General features: G+C 48.0%; 1 long non-coding RNA gene across 1 annotated transcript in view; it reads left to right on the forward strand.

Annotated features, from left to right (window-relative positions):
• LOC102144057 (uncharacterized) overlaps positions 1–21,305 on the forward strand; it is a 69,164-nt gene that overhangs the window by 31,132 nt on the left and 16,727 nt on the right. Inside the window, exon 5 of the long non-coding RNA XR_010578427.2 lies at positions 8,710–8,852. This is a non-coding gene — a long non-coding RNA (uncharacterized lncRNA). The remainder of the gene's footprint in view (positions 1–8,709; positions 8,853–21,305) is intronic.

Consider the following 21,305-nt stretch of genomic DNA (forward strand, 5'->3'; position numbering starts at 1 on the left):
TTTAAGGGAATTGTAGCCCCTAAACACCACCCTTGGAAAGTCTTCCAGACTGCAAGCCACCTCACCATCTGACTTGGCCTCGTTAGGCTCCGGAAGCACCAACTGGCCTAGGACAAGTTCCTGATGGTCCTCCATGCCCAGTCCAGGCCAGGCGAAGTTCCTGAAGGCCAGCTTTATCCGGAAAGATGACCGTTGTGGGGGCTGATAGCAAACTGAAGTGTTTTCAAGGGGCCAGGTGAACAAAATGGAGGTCGTGGTGCTGGTGATGGAGTGGACAGCTGAGTCAGAGACCTGGCCTTCTCCCACACAACCCTCCAGGGCCCACTTGCGTGGTTCTGGGTCCCTGGCCTCTTGCTGCCTGTGTAGAGGACAGCCCCACCCTACCCCAGGTCATCAGTGCTGTCCTTTAAGGGGCAGACCTGGCCATGCAGCAGGACTGTACAGACCATTGCACGCCCCGGCATTCCACTGACATTCTCTTCCCAAAGGCCCTGGATCACAGCACTGTGCACCTGGACACTTAAGACTGCAGCTCCAGGCTGATTTATGAGCAGGTTGCTCATCAGAGCTCCAGCTCTGGGTCCCCTGGTCCTGGGGTTAGGAGGGTAGATGCAGATGTTGGGTGGAGGAGGACAGGGAGAGCTGCATAGCCATGGTGCTGGGGAATGGGTCTCTTTGTGGCCAGCTGTGACCCCAACCTCCCCTCTCCTTTGTAGGGGAACTAAGTCTGTATTTACAGAACTCACTGTTTGCCTCTTGCAGGGGAAATCCCTAGACGTCAGCTGCCTTGTGTGAATTACAAGTATGAGCCCCAGTGCTCCTTTAGTCTCTCCCCTGCCAGGTTACACATCTTTTCCCCCATGTTTTGTGGGTGAAAAGACCCTTTGGAACCCTAAATCCACCCAGTTTATACTTGTTGCTGGGCTCCGTCATTCTCGTCAGTATCTGGGAGGATGCCACCATATGTAGAGGAGGCCATGAGGGTTTCCCCTCTAACATTCTGTAGATATGACCTGTTTATTCTGTCTCCTATGAGCGCCTGACTGTGGGTAGAGTTGAGACCCAGGGATTATTTTGTTTATGAAGTTATGCCAAGCCACAAGAACGATGCACAAATGAGGTGTTCTGTATGTATGTGTTGAATGAGTGAACTTCAACCGTTGGAGAACCCCAGTGAGCCTCTCCAGATGTCTGTGGGCCTGTGGCTCCCTTTTCAGCACCAAGGGACCCCTCTTCTGTCTGTGTCAAGAAGAAAGACCAGCCAGAAGAAATCTCAGACATCCTTTACCAATGCCATTGCAGACTTGCTTTCTGTGTGTTTTTCCAAACTGCAAAGGATATGGGCCATTGAGACAGAATGCTGAGAGGTGCTTCAGTGAGGGGGAAGACAAAAATAATAAACATGAATCACAGCACCCACAGCAGATTTTCCAGAGTTTTAGGTTCTAGGGACCCCTTTGTTTGCCAAGTCGTAGATCGTTCAGTCCCCACAAGAACCCTGTGAGGTTCATCTTCTCACTACTCCCTGTTCCAGAGGAGCCATCCGAGGCTCCAAGAGCTGAATCTTCAAGACCCAGCCAGTAGGGGACAGAGGCACCTCTCTGCCTTGGAGGGGACGGACACTCACCTTCTAACCAGTAGTTCCAAAAAGTGTGGCACGGTGATAAAGTCCCAGGAGGGGCCCAGGCAGGTGGCATAGGAAGAGATGGGTTTAGTTAGCAAGGCTGGAACCAGGGAGTCCAACAGCTTCTCCCTTGTGCCGGGCTGGAAAGTTGGCATCCTGCAGATCTCATTTCCATACTAGGGGGACAAGGAGGGACATGGGAGTCAGTGGTAACACCATGAGCCACCAGAGGATTGGGATCTGGAACTCACACCAAGAAGCACCAACCCTTCAGGGACTTGTGTATGTGGAGAACCTGGGTGCCCATGGTGAAAGGGTTCTAGGCTTTCAAAGTAAAATTGCATGTGAGGATGGAAAGTGATAAAATGATTCACGCCTTCAAGGCATCGTCACGGTGTTTGTCAGCTGTGGGGCAACGGCACCCTGTGTATCAACCGCCTGCATGAGGAGCATCATCCCTGCAAGTCCTCAAGGCCAGGGGAGGCCTCGTCCCCTCCTCATTTTAGCTACAGGGCACAGGACAAGAACCCTTTGACTTATAGGGATATGATTGTTTTTGTTCTTTAAGATGTACGTGAGTCTGGAGAAACAGCTATGTCCATCCCAGCCTTGGGCAAGGGGAAAATGCTGGAAGACTCCAGGGTGGGAAGAAATGCATACCAAGGCCCGGAATCTGCCAGGCAACTTGAGGAATAGAAAATGCAGGCAGGTATGGAACCCGTGAAAGGTTACGCAAATGTATGTTTGAAACTGGAAATGAAGCAAGGTGATTTTCTCTGCCACGCAGACAGTAGATTGGCAAAAAGTTAAAAGCATGTTAGTATTCAGGGGAGGCTGTGTTCAGAGAAGCAGCTACCTTCAGAGGCTGAGGCTGCTGGAGGCCTTTTGGAAGGTCAACTGGCTAGAGCTGTTGAAAGTTGCTATCTGCACATCCTTTCACCCAGATTTCCCTTTCCCGGGTGTCTGTCTTCCACAGGGGATTTGTATATTTTATGGGTTAAATTATATCCCCTCCCCCAAATGTAAACGTTTCTATTCTCAGCCCCAGAGACTCAGAATGTGACTGTGTCTGGACACAGAGTTCTCCAAGAGGTAATTCAGGTGAAGTGAGTTCATTAGGGTGGCCCCTAATTTAATATGCCTGGGGTTCTTACAAGGAGAGGTGGTGAGCGCACAGAGAAGTTGAAGAGAAGACCCTGTGCTGACCGAGATAGAAGTCAGCCATCTCCACGGCAAGGAGAGAGGCCCAGACAAACCACCCCAGGCTGACAGCTTGACATTGGACTTCCAGTCTCCAGAATTGTGAGGAACCAGATATTTGTGGTTTAGCCCTTCAGTCAGCGTGCATGTTATGGCAGCCCTGGCAAACTGCTCCAGCCTATTAGGACACACATAGGATTATGCTCCCTGCAGAAAGGCTGCCTAGAAAGGAAATTTTATCACGACAGGCTCCACCAGCACTGAGAGGCTGACCTGCTGTGGAACATGGCCTCCCTTAAGGAATATTACAGTGAGATGCGAGGGTGCAGCTCCTGCCTGGTGGGGCTACAGGGATGAGTTCTGTTTGATGACACTTTAAACACACATGCATAGAGTAGCTTCACCTTCTTTTGTTGTAATCGGTGCCCCGCCCCACCCCCCCCACCCCCCACTTGCTTGTGTAAAAATGTTGGATTTTAAGTCCTGGAGGAGGTCTGACAGGACAGTGGAACTGCCCGTTGCGGGAGATCCACTTAGGGTGGGGAGCTACAATGATAACAGTATGAGTATGTTGCTACAGTGTTACCATTATACTCAATTGTTTTGGCAACGTGTTGAGATACTCCTGGCATAGCATCAAGTGAAAACAGAAGGATTTTCTCTGATCTTCCTCTGATAGATGAAAGGGATTTTGCCTGTAACCAAGTTGCCACTGGGGACTAATGGCAGCCAGATTCCTTTGGGAGAGGACAGTGGGTCATTCAAGTGGGAAATTCCTAGGACAGAGCTTAGGGAGTCCCCATATTCATGTCTGAGTCCTGGGCCCACCCTGGTTTTCTGGAGTCCCTGTCTGTGGAGACCCTTCTGTGCCCTGTCTCACCCCAGACCAGCACTGGCCGTGGTTGTTGGCATGGGGCACCTGCCCGTCTTTGAGGAAGATGGAGAAATGGAATCCATCCAACAGCTCCTGTTTGATCTGCTGTGTGGAGCTCTGCAAAGAGAGTGCCCGAGAGCCGGGCCAAGAGGTGTTGGTGGCCTGCCTGGCTGACCCCACAGTGGGACACCCACAATACAACTCCTTCCTGGCCCCCCCCACCCCAACAAGTTTTGGCACATAGGAGCATCTGCATAGACCTCCAGCCAGAGAAGGTTGAGGTCTCCGGCAGATGAAACTCGAGGTCTTGGGATTCAGATCTGAGCAGACAAAGTGTGTCCTCGACACTCACCTTCCCATCCTGCTAGGCATGGTCTGGACTGTGAGCCTGACATACCTATCAGACTCCAGACACCTGACAACCTACCTGCTCCTGTCCAGGGAGGGCCCCTCATCTCCTGTTTCCCCCAAACATATGGGGAGGGACTCGGTGCTCCCCTGATGGGCACAGCTGAGGCCTGGCCTGGACAGGCCTGCCCTGGGCCCTGTGTTACCTGTGGGTGCCTTCTGGCAAAGGGCCAGAGGCGTCGAGAATGAGGGTTGAACCAATGTCTATATTCTTGAGAAAGACTCTCATTTTGGCCTCTTCTGCGACGAGGAGGTCGGCAGCACGTTGGGACACAGCAGGAGAACATGTTGTTCTCCGGAGTGTCGCCCACCAAATGAACTGGAAATGGGGCTGTGTGTATAATATGGGTGCCTAGTTACCAGAATTCTGAGTTCTACTGGGGGTCTGTTAGCAAGGAAGTGAGGTCACATCTTGTAGGTTCCATCCTGTAAGCTCCTCCTTTCCATCAGACCTACTCAAAGGCCCCTCTGGGCTTCTGGCCGCTCACCCTCCCCCCGTCAACTCCTTACCTGTTCTCCATTATGCCAAAGTGTGCCCCTTCAGCACCTTGGGAAGACCTGGATATAACCAGGGTCCCAGGTTTGAGGAGCCAGTGCTGGGTCAAACAGCCTTTATCTTAGCAGTTGTGAGACCCTAGAGAAATCCTATGGTGTTTTGTGGCCTCCCCAGCATGCACAATGGGGGTTACGCTACCATCTCCTTCCTAGGGAACTCCTGAGGTGTGTTTGAGATAAATCTTAAAAAACTCATGGTATGGTGTTCCCTGTAGATATTGCACATCCTTCAAGATGGAAGAAATGCAAGAAAGAGTGAGAGGTAGCATGGAATAAAACTCCAGTGGGCCTGGGGTCCACAGTGTGATCTCAGGAAAAGCCACTTTTGTTCTGGGCCTCGTCTTTCATGCTGCACCAGTAGACGTTGAGGTTAAATGATATTCAGACATCCTCCTCCTCTGACGTTGCACCTTCCAATGCCTTCCTATTTTATTTAGACCCAGACCCTGTGCGTCATCTCAGCCTTGGGTGGGCAGCATCCACAAAGACAGCACTGAGGGCTTAGTGACTCCCTTCTGAATGATGGAATAGGACACAGATGGTGGAATAGCACTTCAGGACCTCTTCAGGATGTTACAGCAAAGAGCCATAGCCTGGGGAGCTCATCAAAAACAGAATTGTATTTCTCCCAGTTCTGGAGGCTGGAGGTTGGATATCAGGGTACCAGCCTGGTTGGGCTCTAGTGAGGATACTCCCGCCCCATTCACTGAGCTTTTACAGGTGCTGTCCTTTCCTTGGAGGACGGCTCAACTTTAGGATCATGGGCAGACCTCCATGCAAAGCCCAGCTCCCACTTGTAGCTTGGTGACCGTGAGGAAGTCATAGAGCATCCCTGTGCCTGTTTTCTTCTCTGAGAAATGGTATTAGTGAGAATTGCTTCCCTTTTTAATCACACAGAAAATAAAGCATGCAAAGAAGTTAACTTGGTGCCATTGGGCAGAGAGTGAGAGCCCAGCAAACCGGAGAGATCAGCTTGCCCACATCAGTGGTGAGGAGTGCGGAGAGTGGGTGAGGCTGGGGCAGGAAGCAGGCCAGCCTGCCAGAGCCCAGGAACAGGTGAAGGGCAAGAGTGAGCTCCTCACCCTGACTTCTCAGGGGACACAGGCATGCAGGGGCCGTGGGGAGCACAATCATCAGGGCTGCCCTCGTTCCCCTAGTTCCTTCCATATCCAACGTGGTCCCAGGGCCCCCTCTCCCTATGTTTCCTCTCTACCCTGCTTTCTTCCTGGCTGCCCTCCTTGGACTCATTTTTGGCCCTAGTCAGGTGGAGTCTTCAGGTGACTATAGACCTATTAATAACTCCTCTGAGGTTCAACCCACCATTTTTTGAGACATCTTAACTCAATCGGAGACCTCCTCCTGCTGGGACCTGAAAGGGGGCTAGAGGGAGCTGACAGTGCAATGGCAGTTTTCCCTGTGGCTGCCACTCTAGGGCCCACTGTCAGGTATTTGCTGAACTCGAGCTTTCTTTTGGGTCTCTGGGGTGCTGAGGTGTAATTTTCCCTCTTAAGATAGGCTGAGCCCCCGGTGGGTGCCTTAGTCTCAGACATGGGTCCTCCCGAGCTGGGAGTTGTGCTCTAGCCTCAGTGTCCTAGGACACCTCACACCTGGCCCTGCCCATTCTGGCTTCCAAAGCCGACAGAGAGGGTCTGTAGAAATTCCTAGGTATGAAAGGGCTACAAATAAGTTATAGGAAGTGGATTTACATAATACAGTGGTTTTCAGCCATTACTACATGTTTACTTCAGCAAAGGCAAAATTTAAAAATGTTAATACCCTGTGTCACCCTGCAGAGATTTGGATTTATTTGATGGGGCAGGAGACAGGCATCTTTGATTTTTCGTTTGTTTGATTGATTGTGACAGGATCTTGCGCTGTTGCCTGGGTTGTAGCACAGTGGCACAATCATGGGCACTGCAGCCTTGACCTCCCAAGATCAAGGAATCCTCTCTTCTCAGCCTCCCAAGTGACTGGGACTATGGGCCTGCACCACCATGCCATGCTAATTTTTGTGTTTTGCGAGATGAGGTCTCACTATTCCACCCCAGTTGGTCTTAAAGTCCTAACCTCAAGCTGTTCTCCTGCGTCTGCCTCCCACAATGCTGAGTTTACAAACATGAGCTACTGTGCCTAGTCCTGTATCTTTTAAGAGCTTCCCTAGTGCTTTTAAGGGGCATCTAAGCAAAGAAGGCTTTGCTTGCAGATGGCTTATGAAACCCTGTTGAGGCTGCATCTTCTTCACAGCCAGCAGATTGTTCCCTGAAGTGTCTGCTTAGCAGTGCATAGGCTATTTATATCGAGGGCTTTGGGGACCTGTTGGGTTTGGGGGTTGCCTGGGGCATGAGTTTTGGCTGTGGGATCTCTCACAACCTGGTCCTATGGGACATACAGTCTAAGATCCTTCTTTCCAGGCCACCATCCTGCCTCTCACTGCTCCTGTGGCAGGAGGCCAAAGATCATGACCCCATGCACAGAGGCATCCAGGTGCAGGACTGAAGTGGAGTGACTCGTTGGGAGAGGCGACTTATAGCTGCTTGCTGGAAGGGTGTTGGGAAGTATTGGTCCATCAGCTGTCACATCCACGTGTTCCTGCTGAATCCCAGCGATCCTCACTTGGTGTTTGGGTCTCAGAAGGGTGTGGCCCTGGGTTCTTGCCTGGCTGAGCTGGTATTTTTGCAGCCTCTTTGGGGCTCTTGTATATGAGGCCTGACCTGAGTTGCTTCAGGAAACTTTTGCCCCTAAGACTGCCTCCTCCTTAAGAGCGGAGCCTTTGTGTGGAGATCTGGCTGGCCTCCCTAGCGCCCAGCCTGTCTTGTCCTGTTATGTCTGGGTTTGAGGCTGTGTGGAGGGGTCTCTTCCCATAGAGGAGGCAAGGCCAGTCGTGTGGGTCAGAGTGAAGCATGGCGATCTCAGCTGGCTGTGCCCGGCCTTTGACTGGAGGAGTCGGAGAATGACCAGGCCTGGGGACCTGCCCTTCCTGGGAAACAGCATGTCTCCTCTCCTATTGTGGAGTCTCTGGATGTGACCCAGAGTGTGCTGGGCCTCTGTAGCATGTGCTGGGTGTAGCCGTGTGATTCAGGGTGGGAGGTGCAGGGGATCATCTGCTCTGAGCCAGGTAAGGCCTGGACAGGACTGGGGCAGCTGTCGAAGAAGCCGGTTCTGATGGGAGAGTAGGCATGGATAGGGAGGGGACAGGGTCACCAGGGCTGTGTGTCACCTGTTCTTGCTGCTTGGTCTGCCCTGGGAGTGAGAACACAGGTGGGTGCTGCTGTGGACCCACTTTGGCTTCCCGCAAGCAGGTGTTCACGTGGGAAGCAAGGCGGGTGGGAGACAAAGCTGGTCTCTGAGGTGTTGAGTGGTTCTTTGTATGTCATTGTCCTTTTTCTCTGTGCTGTCCCCAACAGCTCTGCTGTACCAGCCCACTGAACAAGTAAGTCACTCAGAGTATGCTGGTCTTACACATGAGTGTTAAGACCCTGGAAGGACCAGAGAGGGCTTAAGAGTTTCTCGGAAGACTGAGCCTCAGGTGGGTGGGTGCCAGAGTCACTGAGAACAGCCCATTTGAAAAGTCAGAGGGATCCTGGGCCCTGAGTATGCCTGCCTGGTCCGTGGTGATCATGCCAGCAGGGACAGAGCCTCAATAGAGCTTAGCTTCTGAGCTTGACATTTGGCCAATTGCTCTCTTGGTGGAGGCAGGAACATCCTGCTTCCCCAACCCCCGTCTTTTGGTCTCCAGGATCCTTGGAGCAGCTGCAGGGTGGGTAGAGGGGTGTCTCTCCAAATGCTTGGTGAGATGAGTGTCCACCTGGCTGCCTCTGCCAGGAGAAAAGAGTAATGACTGCAGCAGGGAGAAAAGCAAGCCCAGGTCCTTTTAGAGTCAACCTTGCTGCTCCGATTCTAATTTTCAGTTCAGATTTTGCAGGCATGAATGTGAGTCCGTGAGTACCTGCCCTTTGAATTCTTTCGGTGAGGACTGAGCACTCCCCAGGGACTTCTCATTGAGCACCAGAAACACGGCTTCCCAAATCACCACCTCATCCCTTCCCAGGACCTGCTGAAGCACACACCTGTGGACCACCCAGACTGCCTGCCAGTACAGGATGCCCTCCGCATCTCCCGGGACTTCTTTCCAGCATCAGCGAGGACATTGACCCCTCTGGACTGCAGTCATAATGGACTCCCAATGGGGAGGTGAGCTCAGGGCCCAGCAAGGCCTCACACTGAGGTTGAGGAGCCTGTGGTGGACCAGATCCCCAGTTTCTTCTCTTATGACACAAGCATCGTTTTGTGCCCCTGTGTCTGCAACCCTGATCCCCCATTCCCAGCCAAGGAGAAGTCTTCAGTCCTTGGTCACCCTGATTTGATTTCTTGTGGCATTCTGGGCCCTAGGCCGAGAGCTTTAAGCCCAGTGTCTCAGTAATTTTCCTAACAATCCAGTGAGCCAGAAGAGGAGACAGGCCCAGAGAGTCTCTCCTTTTCTGCCACACAGTCTTTCAGCTGTAAGTGTCAGAGCTGGATTCTTTACCTCGGGTGGGCTGTCTGGAGACCCCAGGCATTGTTCCACACAACAGGGAACTCAGCCTGTGGGTACCTCGTTCTTGATTGGAGGCACCTGCCCATGGCCAGCATGATGCCATCAGGATGACCCGGGAGGCTGAGGGAGCAGGAGATGTCAGCCGCTTTAGATTGGTCTGCACAAGCAAGAGTCAGGGAGTGAGCCCCACAGAGGGAAAGGCTGGTGCTAGAGACAGCCAAGGCCATCCAAGTTGCTGAAACATTCCACGTGGGCTCCTGGATGTCAGACAGCAGTTTCCTTGGGGGCCCTTGTTGGTGCAAGGGTAGGGGTTAACCCAGTGAGGGGAAGCAACACTCAGCATTAGAGGCACAATTAACCCCTGTGCGTCAGCATCCTGGCCCAGATCAAAGGCTTCCTGACCGATAAGAGGTTGTTATGTAGCCCTTAGGAGTGAAGACTGCCTGGGTTCATGCTCGTTTGTTACATTTGTGAGCGAGGGGCGGGTCTGGAGAGTGTCTGATGGTGCATAGGGAGCTGTTTCTGTGCAGTTGCTGGTGCCAGTTTGCAACACCATGGAATGTCACTAGTTTGTTTTGGTCTGAAGATATCTGAAAAATCTCTGGAAGACTTCGAGTAGCATCGGTTGTAGGTCATCTTAACTGTACGCTTTCAGTACGCGCAGCTACATATTGCAGTATACGTAGATCACACGGTGTGTCATGGAGACAGGAAAGGCTGGGACAGATGGTCGCAGCCCCATAGAAGCCCTACTCTGACGGTGGCTGAGGGGAAACTCTGGAAATCCTCATGGAGTAGAAACCATCCAGAGCGCAGGTGAGAGGCAGCTTCAGGTCCCCCCAGGACACTTCTGCAGCCCGACCGAAGGCAGCCCAGAGTCTCCCATCCCCTGGGTATATTTTTTTCAAATGCGTCCATCATATATGAATTTGGGTTTGGTATTTGGTTCCCTCATTGTGTCTGTTCTGTATTTTTATGTTAATGCCAAAACCATATTGTTTGGATCTCTGTAGCTCTTCTATGTCATTTGTAATCAGGGAGCATAATACATCCATGTACTTTGTATTTCCCAGTGCTGAGATTGCTGGATGATATAGTGGTTATATTTTTAGCTGGAGGAGGAACTGCCGACTATTGCTCGTAGTGTGTACACCAATTTCCATTCCCAACCGTAGTGTCTAAGAGGTTCCCTGTCTGCAGGTACATGCTGGTGATTGCCTGTTAAGAATTCTGTTTTTGCTTTTGGCAACATTCATTTTATGTGGATGGGAACACTATCTTAGTGTGACTTTGATTTACATTTTTGTGATAATTAGTGATGTGGACAAACTTTTTTTTTTTTACCTGTTCATTTCCTGCCTTCTTTTCAGAAATGTCTCTCGGTTCTTTGCCCAAAGTTTTGTTGGATTATGTGGTTTTGTGTATTTTCTTATTTTGTGTGAGTTTCTGGTATATGTCAGATGAATACCTTGAACTATATGATTCCTTATACTCACTACCTGGTAGCATCCTCTGCTCATTCCATCTCTTCTGGTCAATGACCACTGCCTGTGTTCCATTCTTCTCCCTCCCCAGGGCAAGGCCCCGACCTCCTGCCTCCCATGTTTCCTTATCCTCATGGAGGCCTGGCCCAGTGCGGGGCCAGCCACATGGCACAGTGTACAGGGCCTTTCTGGGTGGTGGGCAGGCCAGTTGGCATGGAAAATGGGGTCTCTGAGTTGACTGTTGATGCAGACACCTGCATTCAGGGTTCCTCAACTGGGGCCCATGTGCGTCAGCCACAGTTGTGTGCCACCATCACTCCTGTGCCTTTGCCATGCCCATCACCCGGCATGCCCATCCTCCCCCTGCTCTCCAGCCTTGGATCCAGCTTCAAATTGTGTTTGAAGTCATGGCTGTCATCAGGCCACCTTTACTGATCACACAGAACTCCGGGTATCCTCTGTCCCTTATCTTCTTCATGAGGGCTTTTTTCTGCTGCCTGAGGTCTGGGCAGGGCAGGGTCAAGTATTCCTAGGGCACCCCAGGACTACAGTTTTTCCCTCCCATAGTGCACAAGTAGGCACACTCCGGGTCTCACCTAGGCCTGGGCTGTTTCAGTCCCACATTGCCTCGGACTTGAGCAGCAGATGGCCCTGTACAGGTCAAGCCTGGGAGCCCCCAGGACCCAGCAGCCCTTCCCTCCCTCCCAGAGCTTCTCTCTGCTCACTGCTGCCGGGGGCCTTACAGCCTCTCTATCTTTTATGGGAGCCCAGGGTGAACCTGGCCCCTGCTTCACACCCTCCTCCTGGACTGGTCAGGAGAGGTGTGTCTGGGCATCTGGGCCGGGGGCTCCCCTTTGGCCCATAACTGAGGGGACATGATTTTTTTCTCCTCTGTTGTCTCCGTGGTCAGAAGGCCCCAACATGTCCCCACACAGGCCAGGTACTGGGAGGCCAGGGGTGGCTCTTTGCTACTTGGGTTGATGGGAATGAGGCAGATGGTGGCAGAGGCTTCCATTTTGTGAGCATTTGTTGTGGGACCTGCCTGTGCTTCAAGCTCAGTACACCTTCTCCCTTTTTTTTTTTTTTTTTTTTTTTTTTTTTTGAGACAGAGTCTTGCTCTGTCGCCCGGGCTGGAGTGCAGTGGCTGGATCTCAGCTCACTGCAAGCTCCGCCTCCCAGGTTTACGCCATTCTCCCGCCTCAGCCTCCCGTGTAGCTGGGACTACAGGTGCCTGCCACCTCGCCCAGCTAGTTTGTATTTTTTAGTAGAGACGGGGTTTCACCGTGTTAGCCAGGATGGTCTCGATCTCCTGACCTCGTGATCCGCCTGTCTCGGCCTCCCAAAGTGCTGGGATTACAGGCTTGAGCCACCGCGCCCGGCCAACCTTCTCCCATTTAACCCTCACAGCTCATGAGGGGATCCTGCCGGGACCTCCACTACAGAAAGGAAAAGAGGAGAAAGTTGGTATCTTCTGAATTCTCCTAACAGAAGGAGGAGGGTAGAGGGCTCCTGTGCAGGGCGTGTAGGAATGCAGAAGGAGTAGGGAGAAGGGAGAAGGGACAGTGTGTAGTGCCCCTCCCTGCTGAGCCACATGGTTGGAATGGAGCATCACAGCAGAGGTGGCAGAGCCAGAAACCCTAGGATCTGGTGTCAGAGGGACACAAGGCCCAGCTGCCAATGTGTGGACCAGAGCCATGGGGGACACCTTGGCTATGCCCCAGCACAGAGCTTTCTACTGTCCTGGCATCAGCCCTGGGGACTGGGGCAATGGGGTCAGTGCCCTCAGCTGGACACAGACACGTGAAGCAGAACTTGAAAAAGAAGGGCCCCTGAGCCCATAGGATCCAGAGACCCAGCAACCAGGGAGGCCTGGGAGAGGGAAAAGGATACCCTCAGCTAGCACATGAGGGCTTGAGGTCCTGGTAACTGTTAAGGGACCTCCTCTGATCCCCCCACTGGGGACACCCAGCACGTGCAGGCCTCCTTCCTGACTTCTCTGCCAACCTTTTCCCTAGCCTTAAAACTTCCTCTTCCCAGTGTTATTGTGACACTTCATCAATTCTCCTTCTAGTCCACTAGATGCTGCTGTGTACTTACCTAAGCACCACCATCTCTAATTCCTGGGATCCTAGTTTGGGAAAGACAGGGGAGCTGGTCAGCCCTTCGGATTTCTCAGTGGGGAGAATGGAGACTGCAGCGTTTGCCAGGGCTCTTCACCATTATGGTAGTGATTTTAACTCCAGTGGCTGTAACTTGCTGAGCACTCAGCACATGCTAAGCGCTTTGCACAGATTGACTCCTGTACCCCCACAGGCCTCTGTAATGTGAGTTTTCACCACCCAACATACTAGGAAACGGTGTCAGAGAGATGACATGATCTGCTCAGGGTCACACAGTGCATACCTGGACAGGCTGTGATTCAACAAAGGTTTTTGTCTAAGTCCAAATGCCAGGGACATAGTATTGTCCTGTTGCTCATAGAAGTTGTTATTTACTGAGCTCTTATTATGCAGACTTTATTCCTTCAATATAAGATTTACTTACATTGTGAAATATACATAGTACCTAATAGTTACATTGAGAAGATTTACTTCTTTTTTTTTTTTTTTTTTTTTTTTTTAGATGGAGCTTCACTCTTGTTGCCCAGGCTGGAGTGCAATGGTGTGATCTCGGCTCACTGTAACCTGTGCCTCCCAGGTTCAAGCGATTCTCCTGCCTCAGCCTCCCGAGTAGCTGGGATTACAGGCATGCTGCACCACGTCTGGCTAATTTTTTTTTTTTTTTTTTTTTTTTTAGTAGAGATAGGGTTTCTCCGTGTTGGTTAGGCCGGTCTCAAATCTTGACTTCAGGTGATCGACCCACCTCGGCCTCCCACAGTGCTGGAATTACAGGCATGAGCCACTGCACCCGGCCACTTCTCTTTATTAATATGATTATCAAATAATCCAAGGGCTTAATCTTTCATTCTATTTAAAAATCTAGCTCCTCTTGTGGCCAGGCACGGTGGCTCATGCCGGTAATTCCAGCACTTTGGGAGGCCGAGGTGGGCCGATCATGAGATCAGGAGATCAAGACCATCGTGACTAACACGGTAAAACCCTGTCTCTACTAAAAATACAAAAAATTAGCCAGGCGTGGTGGTGGGCGCCTGTAGTCCCAGCTACTTGGGAGGCTGAGGCAAGAGAACGATGTGAACCTGGAAGGCAGAGCTTGCAGTAAGCCGAGATGGCACCCCTGCACTCCAGCCTGGGCAACTGAGCAAGACTCTGTCTCAAAAAAAAAAAAAAATTGAGCTCCTCTTCTTCTGTTATTAGTGCTTTTGGCATGATAATTTTTTATTATTCTTATTGTTTGGTGCATTTATAATGATACACACTGTGTTATCGAATGTATTCCAGTAAGAGTAGCCTACCAACACAGTTCTATTGGCCAAGTATGAACTTGAATTTCCTTCTAAGTCAGCAATATAGCTTCTTCATGAAGAGAAATCTTCAATCTTAAATCTTTTGGGCCTGAAATTTGGAAATAAAATTATAGAGTGGTAAATGTTAAAATGTTGGTTATGAGGGACAAGAAAACCTCACACACCCACTGTCTCCATTATTTTCTAAAAGAAAGGTCATCTTAATATAACCAAACACCAGTCTGGCTGCTCACCAGTCAGGAGACAAAATGCAAGAAGTGAAAGTGGTGAAAGGAAAGTAACTTTCTTTAAATGTTAGCAGTTAGGAAACGACCACGCTCATGCCTCCCAGAGACCATTTTAAGTTTTAGGGCTGAGTGAAGGGGTTTAAAAAGGGAAACTTGGCATGGGGAGCACGCAGGGGTGGTGAAGGGTACAGAGTCTGTGTGTCTTCTCCCGGTGGCTATTTTGAGTTATTGTCCCCCAGAGCACAGGTGGGGGCCATCATGTCTGGCTGAAGTGTAGCTTATCCACCTTGAGACCATCCTTCTAGGTGGGGGAGAATTCTGTAGCTGGGTCTTCATGCTTGGTTTATTTTCTTTTTTTTTTTTTTTTTTTTTTTTTTGAGATGGAGTCTCACTCTGTCACCCAGGTTGGAATACAGTGGTGTGATTTCGGCTCAAACTATCCTCTGCATCCCCGGTTCAATCAGTTCTCCTGCCTCAGCCTCCCAAGGAGCTGGGATTACAGGTGCCTGCCACCACACCCGGCTAATTCTTCTATTTTTAGTAGAGATGGGGTTTCACCATGTTGGCCAGGCTGGTCTCGACTTCGAACCTCGTGATCCACCCACCTCGCCCCCCAAAGTGCTGTGATTACAGGCATGAGCCAACATGCCCGGCCAAATGTCTGCTGTTTAAGCCACCCAGGCTATGGTAGTTTGTTGTAGCGGTCTGAGCTAAGATAGCATGGGATGGGGCTCCTGTAAAGATGTAAGATGATACAATGCATGGGAAGTGGCTAATAAATATTACCTATTATTGTATAGCTATCACCATCATCACTATAATTCATAACAGAAATGGTTCAGGGGAAGTTCTCACACTTAATTCCAAAGGAATTACATTGCTCTGTCAATGAGTTTCCTGAGGCTGTCATTAGATTTATATGCCTGGGCCAGTCAACAGCATATCCTCTCAGGATGGCCAAGCCAATCATGACCATTAATTTAAAGCTTGAGTCATTCTGAAATTAATACAGATTTGCTCTTCATCAAGAGGGCTGTAAAACATGGGTTGCTGAGCAAGTGACATGGGAGTATAGAGCTTGGGGAGCCCAGAAAGGGGCCAGGCCATTCGAGGAGTGATGAAGCAGAGGGTGGAGGAGGCTGACATCTGTTCAGCAGGCTGTGGTCGGAGTTGGCCAGAGTTCCCATGGGACCTGCTGTGGATGGAGCCTTGGTGAAATAGTAAATGTGGTTAGTGGTGAGGTATGGTGGAAAGAGAATGAGTTTTGGATTTCCATGGAATTATATTTGCATTTTAGCTTTGCAAATGTATAGCAAAGAGACTCTGGAGAATTAGGTTCTATTCCCTGAGACTCCATTTTCTTATCTGCAAAATGGGCTTAGTAAATGAACCTTCTGCACAGAGATGGGGTGAGAATGAAATGAGTTTATTATATTTACAAGGCACATATTTTTACTGTAATGGGAGGCTGTCAAGGGCAAGAGGAAAGAGCTGTAGAATCAGGAGCGCCCTGTTTCAGATCTGCCTCTTTTTTCTCCCAGCTGATTGATGTTAGGCAAGTTGCTTTAGGACTCTGAGTTTCAGTTTCCTTATATTGCAATAATTTATAAGACCCAGCCCAGAGTGGTTAACTGAAGCTTCTAGCGTAGTGCACAGAGGACAGTATGAGCTCAGCAAAGACAGTTGTTATTTTTGTTAAGCAGCTTCTAATCCACCTCAAGCTGGGCACAGAGGCAGTGTTCGGTCAATGTGGGTTGAATTCCTGATGGAACCCCGTGTTCTTCACGGTACTAGCAAAAATATCTGCCAACCTCAAACTGGAGGATTGAAGCATGCTTAGTAAAATATACTAACACCACCACCACCACCAATATGTTAAAATAATACAACATTAAATAAAAATAATGCATACATGATTTATTGATTTTTTGAGATGGAGTCTTGCTCTGTCACCCAGTCTGGAGTGCAGTGGTGTGATCTCAGCTCACTGCAACCTCTGCCTGCCAGTTTCAAGCAATTCTTCTGTCTCAGCCTCCTGAGTAGCTGGGACTACAGGTGCACACCACCACATCCAACTAATTTTTGTATTTTTAGTAGACATGGGGTTTCACCATGCTGGTCAGGCTGGTGTCGAAGTCCTGACCTCAGATGATCCACCTACCTTGGCCTCCAAAAGTGCCGGGATTACAGGCATGAGCCACCATGCCCAGTCACATACATGAATTATTTATAGGGATAGGCAGGTTGTAGAAAAGACAGCTTGCAATAGTGCTGTATTCCAGGGATAGCAACCATGGGGAGCTGTTAGCCCCTTGAGATAGATGTAATGATTGTTCTAAGGCTTGTTTTTCTGAACCATGTGACCTCAGAGTGCTTCCCAAAAGACTAGGTGGAGTATCCCTCCCCTTCCTTTTGGATTAGGGGTTGGCCATGGGATTTGCTTAGCTCAACAGAAGATGATGTAGGATATGATAAGAGCAGATGCTGGATATGGGCTAGCATGTCATGATTGCCCCATTGTGCTTCTGTCATTTGCCATGACAAGAACATCCTCCTTAGAAAGAGTGGACTCATGAAATCAGCTGGCAGCCTGGACAAAGTTTAGCTGAGCTCAAGAAAGCCTAAGCTCACATCCTTGCAGAAAATTACGAATGTTTGTTCTTGCAGCCATTCAGATTTTGAGATGGTTTTGTATGGCATAAAAACTGACTAATACACACCTCTAGTTAGAAGAGACATGCAGTGATGTGGTTACTGCATTGAGCTGTGTGGCAGGAGCTGTGTGTGTTAGTATAGATGAATAGACAGCTCATTCTTAGTGCCCTCCCTTCCTTCTTGCTCCTGCTGGTGCCTCGCTTTGGCTGCACCCAACTAGAAGTCAAGGGCAAGGAAGCCAGTAAAGATTCACTGGCCAAAGTAAGTCAGTGAATCAATGTCCCAGGCCATTTGAAATCCAGGCTCTTCCTAGCTTTCATTTGAAAATGAAAATCCCCTCTTCTCCAAGGCTTAGAGCAGGGTGCGAGGGTTGGTCAGGGAGTATATAGAAGGACAAATGAAAAGTACACAGCACAATTAAGAAGGAAGAATGGGCTGAATGTGATGGCTTGGCCCTATAAATCCCGGCATTTTTGGAGGCCAAGATGGGAGGATCACTTGAAGCCAGGAGTTTAAGACCAGGCTGAGCAACTTAGCAAGACCTTGTCTCTACAAAAAAAAAAAAAAAAAAAAAAAAAAAAAGCCAGGTGTGGTGGTGCATGACTACAGTGTCAGCTACTTGGGAAGCTGAGGCAGAAGGCTCAGTTGAACCCAGGAGTTTGAGGCTGCAGTGAGCTATAATTGTACTGCTCTACTGCAGCCTGGGCAACATAACCAGACCCTGTCTCTAAAAGAAAAAAGAAAGAAAGAAAAAAGGAATGAAACATTTGTACCAGGGAGCTCCATAGACAGCCCTTTGGACAAGTTCTTCCCAAATATTTTCTTGGTGACCTGTGTTCCTCGACACTGTTTGGGTGCATTCCTTGGAAAGTGAAGCTTAGTGGAATTAGCCAGCAAGGCCTCTTTGAATAATCCTACAGTTATTTTATAATTGAGTTACAGATTTCCTGACTTGCAATGGAAACATTGTACTTATTATGGGCTGAATGTGTCCCCCCAAAATTCATATGTTGAAATCCTAATCCCCAAGGTGATGGAATGACAGGGTGGGGCTTTTGGGAGGTGACTTAGGTCATGAAGGTGGAGCCCTTTTGAATGGGGCTAGTACCCCCACAAAAGGGATCCCACAGAGCTCTTGTGCCTTCTTTCCACCGTTTGAGAAATACAACAAGAAACTGGCAGTCTGCAGCCCAGAAGATAGACCTCACCATAATCTGGCCATTCTGGTACTTTGATCCTGGTCTTCCAGCCTCTAGAACTATGAGAAATAAATTTCTGTTATTTACAAGCCACCCACCTGTGGTCCTTTGTTATACAAGCCTGAACCTGAGTAAGATGGTACTAATTAGTACATTTTAAAAAAATATAAACTCAGAATTTTCCAGGCACATGAATTCAAAAATAATTGATCTGATTTTTCACATTAAAAAAATAAACATCTCGGCTGGGTGCGGTGGCTCACGCCTGTAATCCTAACACTTTGGAAAGCCGAGGTGGGCAGATCACCTGAGTTCTGAGATTCGAGACCAGCCTGGCCAACATGGCAAAACCCTGTCTCTGCTAAAAATACAAAAATTAGCTGGGTATGGTGGAGCATGCCTGTAATCCCAGCTACTCAGGAGGCTGAGGCAGGAGAATCACTTGAACCCAGGAGGCGGAGGTTGCAGTGAGCCGAGATCACACTACTGCTCTCCAGCCTAGGCGACAGAGTGAGACTCCATCTCAAGGGGAGGGAAAAAAAGAACATCTCTCTATGGCTATAAACATAAATCTAGATCACTAATTTTCTTATCTACAAAAAGATTTCATAAGTATAATGCTCTTATCTCATTGAATGTTTGAATTGATTGCCTTTTTTTCTATCAAGAATAATTTTGTTCTTCAGTGCCCTTAATTATTTCTTTAGGACGCAATCCCAAATCAGTACCTGATTTAAAATTGTAGCAGGTAAGGTTTAGGATAAACGGTGGTGCCAGAAAGTAATTTACTAATCTGCACTTTGGAGTTTCACTCTTGTTGCCAAGACTGGAAAGCAGAAGTGATCTCAGCTCACTGCAACCTTTGCCTTTGGTTCAAGCCATTCTCCTGCCTCAGCCTCCTGAGTAGCTGGGATTACAGGCATGCGCCACCACACCTGCCTAATTTTGTATTTTTAGTAGAGATGGGGTTTCTCCATTTTGGTCAGGCTGGTCTCGAACTCCCAACCTGAGGTGATCTGCCTACCTCGGCCTCCCAAAGTGCTGGGATTATAGGTATAAGCCACCACGCCTGGCCTAGAACTTTTTAACCTTTAGCTAATTATGTTAGAATAAAAGAAATGTTCTATTTTTATTAAGAAGCTTGAAAATGACAAAGTTAGTAGAAGAAAGGATATAATAACTCTTAAGTTGATTAGCAATGAAATAGAAAACAGACAAAAAATAGAGAACAAAAATGAAGCCAAAAGTTGATGCTTCAACAAGTGATAAATAAAATCTCATAGTAGGAATGATCAATTAAAATTGATCAAAGGTGCAGATTTGCAATGCCAGGAAAGTAGAATATTGCTATATAGTTTATACTTAAAAAGAAAATCAAATATTTAAAATGTATGCCAACAAATTTGACAACTAAGAAAAAATTTAAAAATTTAAGGACAAAAACTGCTGTAAGAAAATATAGAAACTCTTAATATCTAGTGATGAATCTGAATGAGTAATTATTTAATAGAAACTTTCTGACACACATACATGCTCTCCAGTTTACCCAGAGATTTTATTAAGTATGTAAGAAAGAAATTATACAAGTCTTATAATTACTATTTTGGAAAACAAGAAGAGGGAACATTTTCTCCATATTTTATGGGGCCAGTATTACTACGATTCCAAAAACCAGACAAACACATTATAAAAAAACTAGAGACTAGTGAACTTCCAGATACTTACACAAATAATACTTCATGACCAAGTGGTGTTTATGCCTAAAATGCAAGATTAACCTGATATTATAAAATTAATGTAATTCACCATGTTAACAAAATAAAGAAAACCAAGATGATCATCTCAATAAATATAGAGAATGCATTTGATAAATTCCAACATATTTAAGAAAATAATTATTGGTACACTAGGAACAGAATGGAACCACCTCAACCTGATGAAGGCTATAGATATAGATAACTTTTTTTTTTTTTTTTTTTTTTTGAGTCGAAGTCTCACTCTGTCACCCAGGCTGGAGTGCAGCAGCACAAATGGCTCACTGCAACCTCTGCCTCCCAGATTCAAGTGATTCTCCTGCCTCAGCCTCCTGAGTAGCTGGGATTACAGGCATGTCCCACCATGCCCGGCTAATTTTTGTACTTTTAGTAGAGATGGGATTTCACCATGCTGGCCAGGCTGGTCTCGAATCCCTGACCTCGGGTGATCTGCCTACCTTGGCTTTCCAAAGTGTGAAGATTACAGGCGTGAAGCACCGTGCCCAGCCCGGATGTTAACCTCGGCAACAAAGGCGTGAAGGAGCCACATCCTGAATGAAGAGATAAGTTTAAAATATAAATGTATATAGCACATGCATGAATTGGAACACTCAGTGTTTTAAGATGTCAGTGTTCCACAAATTAATGTAATCTCAAGTATAAACACTGTAGGCTTTTATAAACAAGAATCAACACAGATTTATATGGAAATATAAAACAGCCAAAGAAACCTTGAGACAGGACTCAAAGGAAAGCCAGAAGTTGACCCACACTTTTATGGTCCGTTGATTTCTGTCAAAGGCACCAAAGGTGTCCAATAAAGGAAAGTAAGGTCTTGTTAACACATAGTGCTGGAAAAAATTGGATGCTCCTATTGAAAGAAAATTATCAATCTTGACTTCTACTTCATGTTAGTTTGACTCATGAATGCATGTTAGTTTCAGTTGATGACCCAAACTAACTAAAACTCCAAACTAAAACTACAAAGCTTTAGAAGATTCATAGAAGAATATCTTTGTAACCTGGCCATAGGAAATGATGTCTTAAACAGGACCCAGAAAGCATCAAGTATTACAATGATTATAACTTTATCAAATTTAAAACAATCTCATCAAAAGACAGCATTAGGAAAGTAAATACACAAACTAGAGTGGTAGAAAGTGCTAGAAGATATCTAGTATACATAAACAGCCTCTACAATTCAATATCAAAAGACTAACAACCCAAACACAATGGATAAAAGACCTGAGTAGACAGTTTGCAAGGGAAGATAGACCATTTGCAATGGTCAATACATAGATGAAAAATGGCTCAAAATCACTCATCATCAGGTATATCAAAATTAAAACTACAACCCAATGGGAACT

This window comes from Macaca fascicularis, chromosome 10 (assembly GCF_037993035.2).
Source record: "Macaca fascicularis isolate 582-1 chromosome 10, T2T-MFA8v1.1".
Lineage (NCBI taxonomy): Eukaryota > Metazoa > Chordata > Mammalia > Primates > Cercopithecidae > Macaca > Macaca fascicularis.